The 13,165-nt window shown below is 43.4% G+C and overlaps 1 protein-coding gene across 1 annotated transcript in view; it reads left to right on the plus strand.

The window, feature by feature from the left end:
* LOC119172742 (uncharacterized) overlaps positions 1-13,165 on the plus strand; it is a 176,298-nt gene that overhangs the window by 23,311 nt on the left and 139,822 nt on the right. The gene's annotated exons all lie outside the window — the stretch shown is intronic.

The raw sequence follows: 13,165 nt of genomic DNA on the forward strand, positions 1-13,165 counted from the left end.
CGTACAGCCACGCGCCTTTAGACCAAGAAAAAAAAAACGATGATGGTTGCCTCCCAGAACGTCTTCTTGTTTCTGGTGCAGTAGTCGCTATACTACGCGACAGTATAACGCATAGTTGTTTCCGAACAAAGTAGTGCATCCCGAGGAGTGTTTATGACATGATCACTCGGAATATAGAAGTCGAGGCTCCTCGACAGAACGCACTACAGATCTATACACTCGTGTATTCTTTAAGCCACCTAGGTACGCACACGCATTGAGTTCCTTTTAGACCGACCTTGGGTGCCACGATGCTCGCGCATCCGTACCGGAGGAGCATATCAAGGCTCCCTACACTGAAGGAGGAGTATGTGTGACTCATTTTGGGGTAGTCCTAACGTGCCGCGTATAAAACTGCCTTAAGGCAGCCGGGCTGATTCCCTTCTAGGTCACAGGATTCCCCGAAGAGACTACAATGATTTCCCAGAGTCGTACATGTGGCACGTTAGGACTACCCGAAAGAAGTCAAAGGACTCTTTTCTTAGTGTCGACTGACCAACTGTCACAGGTCCCGATAATTAGGATGGCGATCGCCGGGCTAATTTCAAGGGCCGAAGTATCGGCCCCCGAACTGCACCACGAAAGCGCGGACAATTTAGAAGTGGTTCTATTTGGCGTGCCAGCGGACGCCGGCCGTGTTCCGATGAACGAGTCAGAGCCGGGAGTTGATAAACAAAACAAAATTATATTCTCAAGATCGAACGATACACAAACATGCACACTCGGCAGGAGTTCAGTACAATATGTCACCAATAAAACATTCGGCTACCCAATACAATCAGCTTCACTCGAAACAATGGACACAAACAACATTACACGCTACAATGCAAACACGTGCATCAAACAACCAAGAAACTTAAAGACGAAAGAGTTCGAAAACTTATTCAGTCCAAGCTCTTGGAACAAGGTCTGAATGATACTCTTCCGAGAACCACTCACTCAAAGTCCAGCGCTGTTGTCTATCCGCTGCCCCCGAAGTTTCTCTTCCAGGAAACCTCGTGTCTTTAATTGGCCGCTTTCTAAGCGCCAAACTTATTCGCCGGTAACACGTCGGCTTCCCACGCGTTGCGATTGCAGGACGCGTCTTCGCTCTCTGGCAGTAGTCTCACACTATTCTTCTGCTGATAGCACCAGCCTTCACCCTTCAGGCGGAAAACCTCTTCATCACCTGCTTTGCCACTGACGACAAAAGCCTTCGCCAACACGCGGAATGACCGTACGCACACTGGCGTAAACTGTCATCTTCTCCTGCTTTGTCACTGAGGACCAAAGCCTTCGCCAACACGGCGGAACGACCCTACGCACACTGGCGCAAACTTCCTTCTTCTCCTGATCTCCCTTCTCCACTGCTCGCTTAAATACCTTTCACGCTAGATTCCCGAAAATTCTAATCGTTTCGTCTGCGTGATGCACAGCCAAGCCTGGGGAAAGAGTGAGACGTTTCGAGGACCGTCCGGAACTCGTGACGCAACTCTACATCACCACGCCCCTTTCCTTCCAGATCTTTCCAGGGCTTGCTAGGCGGCCGATGTGAGGAGGTTGGTCGGCGAAACTACGCTTCCGAGGAGGAGAGACGACGCGCCCGGGGAGTCTTTGGATGCTTGTTTTCTTCTTTAGCGTTGACCTTGAGGCGTCTCTCTGGCGCTTGGTATCGTCCTTTTCTGAGCGCTCGTTCGTGACACCAACTGCAGCGAAAAAATGCCGCCCGCATCTTCCCACGGCAGCAACTCTCGTAAATGCGTCGCAGAGTGGTGGGGTTATCTCGTGAATGTTGTGTAATTGGGCATGGCTTGGGAATGCTTAATTGCTATTTTGGCTTTATTATTATTACTTATTGAATGCTGTATTTTTTTCCATTTCTCTATGTGTTAAGAGACGAAGGAGGAGAGACAGCTTACCAGAAAGCCGTCGGTGTTTATGCTAAACAGGTCCCTGAAGTATCGGAAAGCGACCGGGGCGTACGCCTTAAACTTGAAGTCGCTGTAGTGGTGAGCGGGAGTCACACTGCTCCCTTCCCTAAAAAAAAGGGGGGGGGAGGGTGGAACCAAGGAGTGAAACAATCTATGAAATCATGTTCAACAACGCTTGAGTTACGCAAAATAATGCGTTTAGGCTGAACTTAGTTCCTACGATGTATCTGCACATAAAATGAAAAGAAGAAAACCGACGTTCTTTCACAGACGGCAGTGACTTGAAACGCTTGGAGGACTGGCGATCACTGCTATTTTTCGGTAAATTGGGTACTTCTCCTAAAGATGTCCCATCGTAAGCCCCTGAACACGATGATAATGCGAAATTTCAGTGGCTCATTTTGTTTACTCTGTCACCTCTTTAACAATATCTTGTTATGAATAATAACGAACTATTTTAGAGTTTACCGTTACATGTCGCAACAATATTTTTGCGCAGCGCTGTTTACCGAATCTGTTAAATGTGTTATCTGAGCGGAACGTTCTACAAAAATCGCGAAACCGTTCAGTCATGCCACTCGATATTATGTCCGATCCATGCAAGTGTTCCCACCGTATGATGAATTACTCCTGTTAGCCTCCAGCAGTTTATAACCTGTGCTCCTACTTAGGCGTCCTAATGCGATTTGCTACGTGCAATACTCGGTGGTTAATTTAGACATTTAAATCATTTCGCTTCTCCTAATACAGCAATAAAATATTTGAAATGGTCCGCCTCGGCAAAGCAGTATAGTTACGGTGCTCGGATGCTGGACCGAAGGTCATTGGTTTGATTTCGGATGCCGTGGATGTATTTTAACGAAGGCATGGTTTTGGGATGTAAGACCACATATATTATTAGAATATTTGAACTGGCCTCGGGCCAATGAGTAAATATGCGGTCTAATTGTTCATTACTATCGTAAAATACTTGAATGTTGTGTAAAGGACCATCGAGGGCTGTGCGGTTCGTCATTGTTTGACGAAGTTCGTCATTGTTGTACGAGTAAACATGGTAACTCAACCTAGTTACCTCTTTACTGTTCTCATAGATATGTGAAATTCTAAAAGCAATCGTAACAGCAAATGAACTCTAATACACACAGCTGTCTACTTTTTTGACTCGCTCGCTGGATTTCATGCCGACCTGTTGTGCCCACGCGATCTCCGACCATGTCCATCCTTATATCTTCTCCTTGCTTCCGTATGTGGCTGTCCTTGCGTCTCTCTCTCTTTCTGCTCCTCTCTCTCTATACCTCAATCCCTCCTTACCCCCATCCTTCGTAAGCTACTGTTGAGGTGTCCTTCCCCTAAGAGACAGTTACGGAGCTCACTTTTCTCTTCTTTCCATTTAGGAATCACCCCCCTCCTCCTCTTTCGCAATGGGCCACCCGATATTGTGGGGTACAAGAGAAATTTGTGCACAGAAATTGTGCTCCAGCCATCTATAACATCTAGTGCACTATGAAACATGTGTGTAGAAAATTATGTAGATGGTGAGATGTGGTAGTATCATCATCACAAGGAGAGTGGGTTGGAATAAAGAAGAGGCCAGCGAGGGGCTTTGCCATGGCGACGGCGGCTCGTCCTGTTCCCCACAACATTTATATACATTGTGGGTATCTATATATGTTGTAGATATATGCATACAACCAAATCTAACCTAACCACAACAGGTTTATTTATTGTAAGTGTAACCAATGAATTAAACCAATGTAATTCAGAGTGTGGGGTGACCTTATCGGACGTCGCGAAGAACGGACGCTCAAAGGGGGTCTGTGCAAGCTTACCCTGGTAGAAAGATCGACTCTATCACGGCAAAATCCCTGATCAATAAATTTCGCTCGGGTTTCGACACCAAACTGGTAACGGCGTAATATATTCCTAGTTGAATTGAACCTATAACCTTTGACGCTTGAATCTGCAAGAGAGAGAGAGAGAGAGGAAAACTAAAAAAAACTCGCACAAATCAAACATATCCACAATTTCCCACTTGCAAAAAACATAAAACGTTCTTGAAGTAATAGTATTGTTTTGAACGTGAATACTTTTATGAACAACGCAAGAAGCTGTACTCTTTACTTTGACGCAATAGTATTAAAAAGAAAATGGCGGTCAATATTGATAATATTCGATTCATTTGACAGTTTAGCAAAGAAGTGTCAGGATGACAGATAGATAGGATACAGTATTGCATTATAGTAATAAGTGCCGGACTGTGTGCGTGCGCACAGATGGCAACCCAGAAGGCACTGACACGACCCTTCGGACGCCGAATTTTTCAGATCACGTCAAATTTGGTCAGAAGAAATCAGTGGTATCGCAACGCAGCTGTCGGGGTAATGCAAATGTAACTGCATACGAGATTACGCTATTTGGCGCCTATAGAATCGTTTAAAAAAGGAGGAGAATCCGGCTAAAGCCTCTTGTGACTACACTGCTAGTATTTACACAAAGCTGCCTGTGGCCTTCGTACAGCATCACTATGCGACAAATTTAGGTAAATTACTCATACATGTAATTAAGTTGCATTACTAATTGTTTTTCTCAATTTTAGAGTGTAATTAAAATATGTTACAAACTATATGAGTTGCCTTATGTAATAACGTCCTATTGCGATTGTTTCTGAGGTGTGATTACTTTGAAATTATTCTAGCAGATACTCGAAATTCACAAACAAGTCATGGACAAGATGGTTACATCACATATACATCGAAATTCCAGGTATTTTTTGTTCCACTTTCAATACTTGAGTTTCCGAGCTGAGATGACCTTTCCTTTACTTTTGTTTTCTTTTTTGGTCAATTTATTATGTCATAAGGGTGGCGGATATCAGTACTATATTTCAGTCAAGGGTAACCGGCAAAGTAATTAATAATTTTCTCGAAGTAATTGCTCGCAGTAATTCATTACGCTGCTACACGCGTATCCTTGCCTGAGAGCGATGCAGGCGGTTATGCCCGAGCATGTACAGTATGAAGGTGACGAAGGTTATAAACACTCCGGCCACAAACAGGAGGGACATGCTGCTAGTGGGCGCGTCGAAGGTTGAACCCAGGTGCCAGCTTGCTGTTCCTGCGATTGAGACAACAGTGTCATCGTTGGCGACGTACAAAGGTCGGCGTCATGCATCACTGGTGTAGCCGAAGTGGGGGGAGGGGGGTAATCGCCCCCATTTTCCTCTGAGAATTTCAATTATGCATACAAACGCTCGCACGAATGCACATTATGTATAATTGAGCCCCTCCCCCACTCTGAAACAACAAAAATAAATTGTGGCTACGTTACTGCATCGCATGTAGGTAAAGACTGTCACGCTGAAATCGACTGCCATCGTGTATTCAAAGAAGCTGATAGGAGATGACGTCAATGGGTAAGGGAGCAGAGATGTTAACTCAAACGATTTGAGGTGACAAAATAACGGGTAAGTAAACAGACAGGAGTTGCGGATGGCGTATAGTTGACATCAAGCAAAAAAAAAAAAGACCTGGGCTCGTCATGTTGTGCGTGGAACAAACAATCGGTGGACAATAAGGGCAGCAGAATGGTTACCATTGAATGGGAAACACAGTCGGGGAGAGCAAAAGTTTAGATGCAGCGACGAAATTAAGAAGTTCGCTGGGATAAAATGTCACAGGATGGGATAAAAGGAGATCATTGGGAGAGGCCATATCCTGCAGCGGAGTAAAACAGGCTGAGAACGATGATGATGACGTCAATGCTGTTCGAATACAAAAAGGGGGGGGGGCAGTGCTTTCCCTGTCCCCCACCGGTGCTTCTCGTCCAAATGAAGGAGAATTTTGAACTAACAAGCGCTAACAATTGTTTGAATGAACAAGCTCGTCATGTGAGACGGTGATTCGCGAGCGTTCCATCACTCAATGCACCGTACAGTCATGACACATTCGATGAAGATTCAGCATGATTGGGAGTCGCTTAATTGATTCGAACTCGATCGGAATCAGTTGTACGCAGTGACTGTGTGAGCGGGGCACAACCAGCTCCTCGCGCGGTCGTGCATTCCAAGGGCGTAGCCAGAAATTTTTTCGGGAAAGAGCGTTATAGCATACTTTATGTATGTTCGTGCGTGTGGTTCTGTGTGTGCGTATATAGTATATACGCAAGCAAAACCGAAAAAATTGAAGTGCTGACCCCCCCCCCCTCCCCCATCCTCTTGACTACGCCCGTGCTACTTTCACGAAAGCCAGCGTAGTGCGCGAACGCCACTCACCTCTAGTAGCAATGTACCGGTCCCTTGGTCCGAGATGATGACTGTGACCCAAAGAGAGGACGTCGCTCAGGTCCCTGCTAAGACGTATCGGCGACACGTCCGAAACTTGCTACGCTCCAAACGGGCGCGTGCACTTCTTCTTATCCTCCTCTCATGGCTCATACCCAGTGCAGGCGATAGACCGAGTATTAGGTGAAATTTTGTCAGTATTTCTACGCGATACTTCTCGTATAAGCTGAAAAGAGCTAAGCCCCGCCGCGGTGGTCTTGTGGCTAAGCTACTAGGCTACTGACCCGCAGGTCGCGGGATCGAATCCCGGCTGCGGCGGCTGCATTTTCGATGGAGGTGAAAATGCTGTAGGTCCGTGCGCTCAGGTGTCGGCGCACGTTAAAGAACCCCAGGAGGTCGAAATTTCCAGAGCCCTCCACTACGGCGTCTCTCGAGCCATATGGTACGTGGTTTTGGGACGTTAAACCCCACATATCAATTGATTAGAAATAGCTAATATAACAAACATAAGTATGGAATATTAGTATTGCAACATTTAAAGAGTGAATCATTTAGCTCAGTAATATTTTACGCTGACTGATTCCTCTATTCATCCATGGCGTAGAAAACATCCCTGTGACTGGGAAACGATTTTAACTCCAACTAAAATATACGTGAAAACGCGTAAACACGACGTTTCGGAACCGACTCAGTTGTTTTCTCTGTAGCGCAGAGTACACGCGCCAAAAGAAAGAGCCATTGATTTTTATATATTCCAGGCCCAGATTTCGAAGAGGTGGTGCTATGAATCTTGTCCTCAATGACGTGTACCGGTGACTCGATAGAAAGTGGTGACTAATTGTTTTCTTCTCATTACAAAAAGACACAGAGGAGACAGCGCTTGAGTTGTTAAATGTAGGTAAAAGTATAAGAAGATGTAGATCCTAAAATTTTGGCTCGCACGAACTCTCGGAGATTAGCCATGAATTGGGTAACTAAGGTAACATATTTAATATGTAGAAAAGGGAATGGTTTGCCTTTTGTTTAATAATATCTTTGATCATAATTATCTTTAGGGAATAAAAAAGGGGGAGGGGCGAATCAATTCCAAGTCAATGAGAATTAATTTAATAATACAAGAGAAAATATAATGGAGCCTGCTTTGGTTGAATATGAAGCTTTGGGTTCATGCTTACTGTGTAAATATCACTGACTGTGCTATGAAATCTTTAACGGGCCTCGCATGCTTTTCCGTCGCTGTTTGCATGTTTGTTCTGCCATCTAAACGACGCATATCCACGCTGAGGGATCGACCAAAAAGCAGTTTCCTCATAAGACATGTACTATACAAATAGATGCAGGTTGTTTGCCAAGGTTGTCACGCTTGGTCACACGCTATGAGAGTGCCAGGGCATATCAGACAATAAGAGTGCCGATCCACGCATCCACGAGCGTTCGCTCGTGCTGGAAGGCCGCACCTCTTAGCTCGAACCTGGCTGCAAAACTATGGGCTGTCCTGCGAGCCGAGGAAGCTATTTCGAGACTATGGTCTCGGAACTGCGTCTGCGGCGAGTATATAGCCCAGACCCTAGCAAAATAACACCAGGCTTGAATCTTGCTTATTCGACAGAGGTTTATGTCGCTCTTCATCTCCATCACTATGGCATGTTCCCACTCTGTGGACCAATTACTTGTGTCCTCAACACTATGGCACATGCATACCCATTTTTGGTTATCGGCCAATATTTTGTGTCTTAAGATTAATATGGTGATTTGAAGAATGGTTAGCTTTATTCCTTCTTCGTGGCGTCAGAACAACGGCTCACACTCGATATAGGGGATGCTACTGCTGGATGCTTTCGGTGCTGCGTTCTTTAATTACCAGCAGCGACGATCTGCCAGTGGCGCTGTGACAATAATAATAAAAAAAAACATTTGCAAAACAAGTTGGTGATTTGATGTTTCACAAAATCTTGCTTTATGTACACTTGTAACTTAAAAAACAACAACTACGAAGTGCCATACAATGCCATTATTCAGCTGATATTGTGTTGAAAGGTGGTTCATCATGGGTCTATACTGTTTAGAAAGCTGAGTGCATGCCTCGGGCGAGCTACGCAAAGAGGAGCCGTGTAATGTTCATTGTTTCGGTGTATGTTATCCTGACGGTATTTCCAGAATCTCTTCAATCACTACGCAGAAATATATTGTGTGTTCAAACAGGTCAGCGACCCCGTCAGTGTAGTTGGGATAACTTCGCTACGCGCTCATGCAGCGAAGACTCAAGGGCGGGGGGCCGGGGGGAGATGAAGACACATAGCACTTCCTGTACGTTAAAAGCAATTACAATTGTACACCGTTTAGCTTTGCTGCAGATGAGTACACGCTTCCAAAAGATGCAGAGAGAATTTATGTTGAGAACTCGTGCAATTCCTGCAGAGGGTGCGTTTTGCCATTGAATTGACTGTAACACACCAAAAGTTACGTCAGCACATGGAAGTGCCTGGGACGCGCACACGATCGCTGATCATTCAGCGCAATAATTCTAGGTACGTGGTTGCGACATCGGGGACCACTACAACTGCACATATTTTGACGTGCCAATGTGGCTACTACTGGTGATAAACGCCCCCAAACCCACCACTTCAGCGCAGTTTGGCACTATTTCTGTTGATATCGTCAGGATGGTGCAGTAAATTTGATTTGGCGCACTCTGGTGCAGGAGTGGAATCATTGCAATTATCACCACTGTATTTCATTCTGAGGCTGTTTCCCAGTTGTCTGTTCATCAGTTCATGAAATTATGAGTTCATCATCTTACAAGTATGCCACCCCTATTTCTCCATCAGTTCCTACCTCCTAGCAATAATGCAGAGAAATGGGTGAAAATGTATAAGTTTCAACTGTTTAGCAGTAAGCTTTCAGAGAGACCGACAGTATCACTTCTTACATACTTTATTCCTTGCAAAGCAAATAGTCAACATACCCATGTATGAGAAACACTTTCTGCGATGGCGTGAAAAAAATTCACTCACGCCACGCTGCCTTTTATTCAACCTTGAAAATGGCGCGTGGAAAAACAACACTTCTGGGGATTTCTTGTCGAACGACGAGTTATCTACATTGGTACACTCAACAGAAAAATTAATTGCGGTAGTAGAAAACAAACGTGAAAGCACGGAATCCATCTTAATAGGACAAAAGCAAAAAAGGTGTAAAACAACACTCCGTCTAGCTGGCACCTGCAACTTTGCCATTCACGTCAGCAGGTGCCATTCCATATGAAGTCTGAGCTAGTGAAAGCTACATCACATACAAGAGCGAAAACAGTGCAACCAAGAATGACTGTCACACCGCAATAGCCATGCACATGCAATGCGAACCATTAAACACAAACGAGTGAAACAAAATTGGGTAGCACTGCTAAGTGAAATAAATAAGAACTATTTTATACATTGACACCCAACTGAAGTACTTCGTTTCTATGACAGCTTGACAAACACATTATAAAGAAGGCAGAAGCTAAGAACATCCGCATTTTTTTTATCACACCACTATTATGAGGTCCCTTCAATGATCATTTCACACACAATGCTGAAAAGATAAATAGTTTATAAGCTGTAGTGACGCCCCCTTGTGAAAAAAAAGACTGAAACAGTGCCAACAGCATCCAAATAAATACTCGCGCAACATGTAATAAAGAGAAGTCGCACATACAAAATGTCTTAGGCAAATAGCGTGCACAGGCGACTAAAGTACGAAATAGCAACATTGACCCTGCGGAATGTAAAAGGTGCGCTGGTTATGTGGGCTTACGAAAAATACGCTTGGAACAATTCGTGAAGGATAGGCCTTTAGTGGTCCTTGAGCACCTTTCCTTTTTTTTTTTTGCACTTTCAATGCGGAAATTTTCTCCACAGCCAAGTATGGCTTGACGAAGGCAGATGATTGTTTTCACTTGGGCTGGGGGGGGGGGGGGATGCAAGGCAAAAATAACAATTTTTGTGTGTCTACGAAAAGAATGACCGAAATATTGCAGTTTTATCAGACTTGCTGTACAGAGGCAATGAAGCCAGGAAAATAAGCACCGAATGCTGGAGTTCATTTTTTGTTTCACCAGCAAGGCAATCATATGCACTTACAGCTATGTTCTTTATAAAAAAGTAGTGCATGGTACCTAAACCTGGAGCATGTTGATGTTCATGGTGAATGTCTGCTTTGTTACAACACTACACAATGCTTTGAACACCCAGAACAGCTCGACAATGCTTGTTTATGCATCTTTTTATGAATTCGTAACGAATAAACGTACTGTCATTGAAATACTCAACATGCATATTCCCCGTGCAATGTACAATCTGCACGGCTGATCGGAGAAAATGTACAAACTTGTCTAAAATCACTAATTACTGTGAGTAAAAATCCTAAAAAAAAGTGAAATGAAATCGTCTAAAGCTTTTAATACACAGTTTGTCTTAGAGACGGTCTGCCTAGGCAAGTTGCATGAATATTGCATGACAGCCGTGCTTATATATTGCCACTAGCAGTGTCTGTAGCCCTAGAGACTTTGCAGACTTTGTAGACCTAGAGACAGACTTTGCATTGAAGATATGTCAGGTGTTCTGTGCGAATATGATGTGCCATGCTTGAACAAGATGTTTCTCCAACAAAGGCACCTTGCCAAGTCTAGCGTATTTGGGAAAGCTAGCTTGCTCATTAATGAATAGTGCATTTTGCCTCAGTCGGAGGTTCCAGTGCAATTGTGCAGACATTGCAACAAAAATGAACTTGTTTATTGTGCGTTTGTTGCTGCAAATTCAATTTTGCTTGCAAATTCAAATGTTTAAATTTTAGACCTTTATGGCTTATGCACACTGACACACATCAACTGTAATTAACTTAACAGACGTTAACATGGCATTTTGTCTAGGGTGCTAGGACAGTGAATCTTCTAAACTGACCACGTATGCCTAAGAAAAAGAACTGCCTCAAATTTAACTGAATATTAAGTATGATGAAGCGCACGATTGATGTATTTGTTTGTTATGTGGTGTCGGTGTGCTACAGCTTTGGTTGCGTGCGGGAGAGGCTTTGGAGAAACTCGCTCACTGAGGCATTCGTCAGCTCGGCGTGTTTGTCTGCCGCCTTGCCACCATAAAAACAAACAAATACAGATCTTGCATGGGATCCTCTTGGTAAAAGAGTTTTTATAAATGTTATTTGTATGGCATACTCACAAACATACTAAATTGTATGTATGTGCTTTACAAATGTGTGTACTAAGTCTTAGTCTTGAAATGATGAGTATAGAGCACAAAAACAACATTGAAAAATAAAGAACATGTCACAAGATGCAGATAGCATGCAGTGATTCCATTTAATCCAACTGCCCTCGTTTTAAAAGAATGAAAATGTGGTGGTATTAGCCAGATAACAAATAATTTCTGCATCCACATTAGTTTTTTTTTTTGTCTACAAATTTACATACGGACAGCCAAAATTTAAGGCTTTCATAATGAATGACCGAAATTTATTTCAAGTCCACTCAGGGAAACTGGTGCCTGAGCTTAGAAATCGCACCTGCAGCCGAGTCATTGTTAGGGAGTCATTGCCAGACACGGATAGTGAACTAGTCTAATGAACTGAACATGAATAAGATAATACCGAACATTTGATTAATGTTTGCACACCTCTTCTTGGAGCTACCTGTACTTATTTTCTTCAGTAACAGTGCTGCATTGTCGGTTTATAGTAGCTTATGTAACCATCAAGGAACTCTAACAGATTTTTGAATGACCACATGAATACTTATCATAAACAATGGTACTGACACTTGACCACGACAATGTCATTACAGAACAGTAGGATCACCTGTGTGCATGTGCTAGTGCAGATACCTTTTTGCAAACAAGCAAATTAATAAGCATGACTGCAATAATTTATAGATTTTCTAGCATGCTGCATCTCCTGATGGCATGTAAGCCACAACAGTAAGGAATAAAAAAAGAAGTTATTCAATAATTTATGGTAGCCAAAACTGTCTCTTTTATTCTGCTGATTGGTTCACATTTGAGAACAGCTCTTACAGTGTTGGGAAAACTTCTGATAACGATACACGATAAAGTGGAATGCATGAGCCCAGCATTTCAACACGAGCATTTCTCACGACAACCTTGTCAATAACGATGACATGTTTGCAGCAACACTGCCTTTCCCTTGGGCAGCAAATATTGCATCTCTCTCATCTAAGATTAGATTGATATTAACAGTGAAGCGATTTCTCTAGTAGAACAGCAGCTGTAAATTGGGAATATAAAAATCAAAACTGCTGGAACATGTAGCTGCCAGATTTTTCCTGAAGCTATTGTGCTAAACACCACCTGATAACCTATAAGAGCTATCAAAACTTGCCAAAAAAGAATTGCAACAAAGACTGCACTTCGACAGAACAAACACATGTCTTTCACATGTAAGAGGAACAGCGCAAACATTTATGGTCTGCCTCAACAAGTTCTCACACTGTGCAGGTCGGTTTTCACAGCTTTGCCAACTAAGAGATTCAGTTTCACCTCCCATAACTCTGTAGATGAGCATGATAGCTTTCCCTCTGTAACTAAATGTTCGCAGTGTAAAGCGATGCTTCTATGTAAACTTGTGCGCAGTCGTCATCATGGAAAAACACAGAAGAACGAGGCATAAAGTACTATACATGTGATGACATTTAAAGACCGTGTAGAGCTTCCTACAAAAGGTGAGAAAGAATGAAGAAGGAACAAGCAAACTGATGTCAATTGGGAGAGTAGGAAGTCTGACATTATGCAGTGTGCCTCAAACCTCTTCTGTTCTTAAGTCATGGAAGTGGTGTGTATTGCATGGAAATTATGCGTGCCATCCGACCACGAAACGAAGGTTTTGATGTTGGGCTATGCATTTACGTACTGGCTATGGCATCCAGCCA

The sequence above is a fragment of the Rhipicephalus microplus genome, chromosome 4 (genome assembly GCF_043290135.1).
Source record: "Rhipicephalus microplus isolate Deutch F79 chromosome 4, USDA_Rmic, whole genome shotgun sequence".
NCBI classification, from domain to species: Eukaryota; Metazoa; Arthropoda; class Arachnida; order Ixodida; family Ixodidae; genus Rhipicephalus; species Rhipicephalus microplus.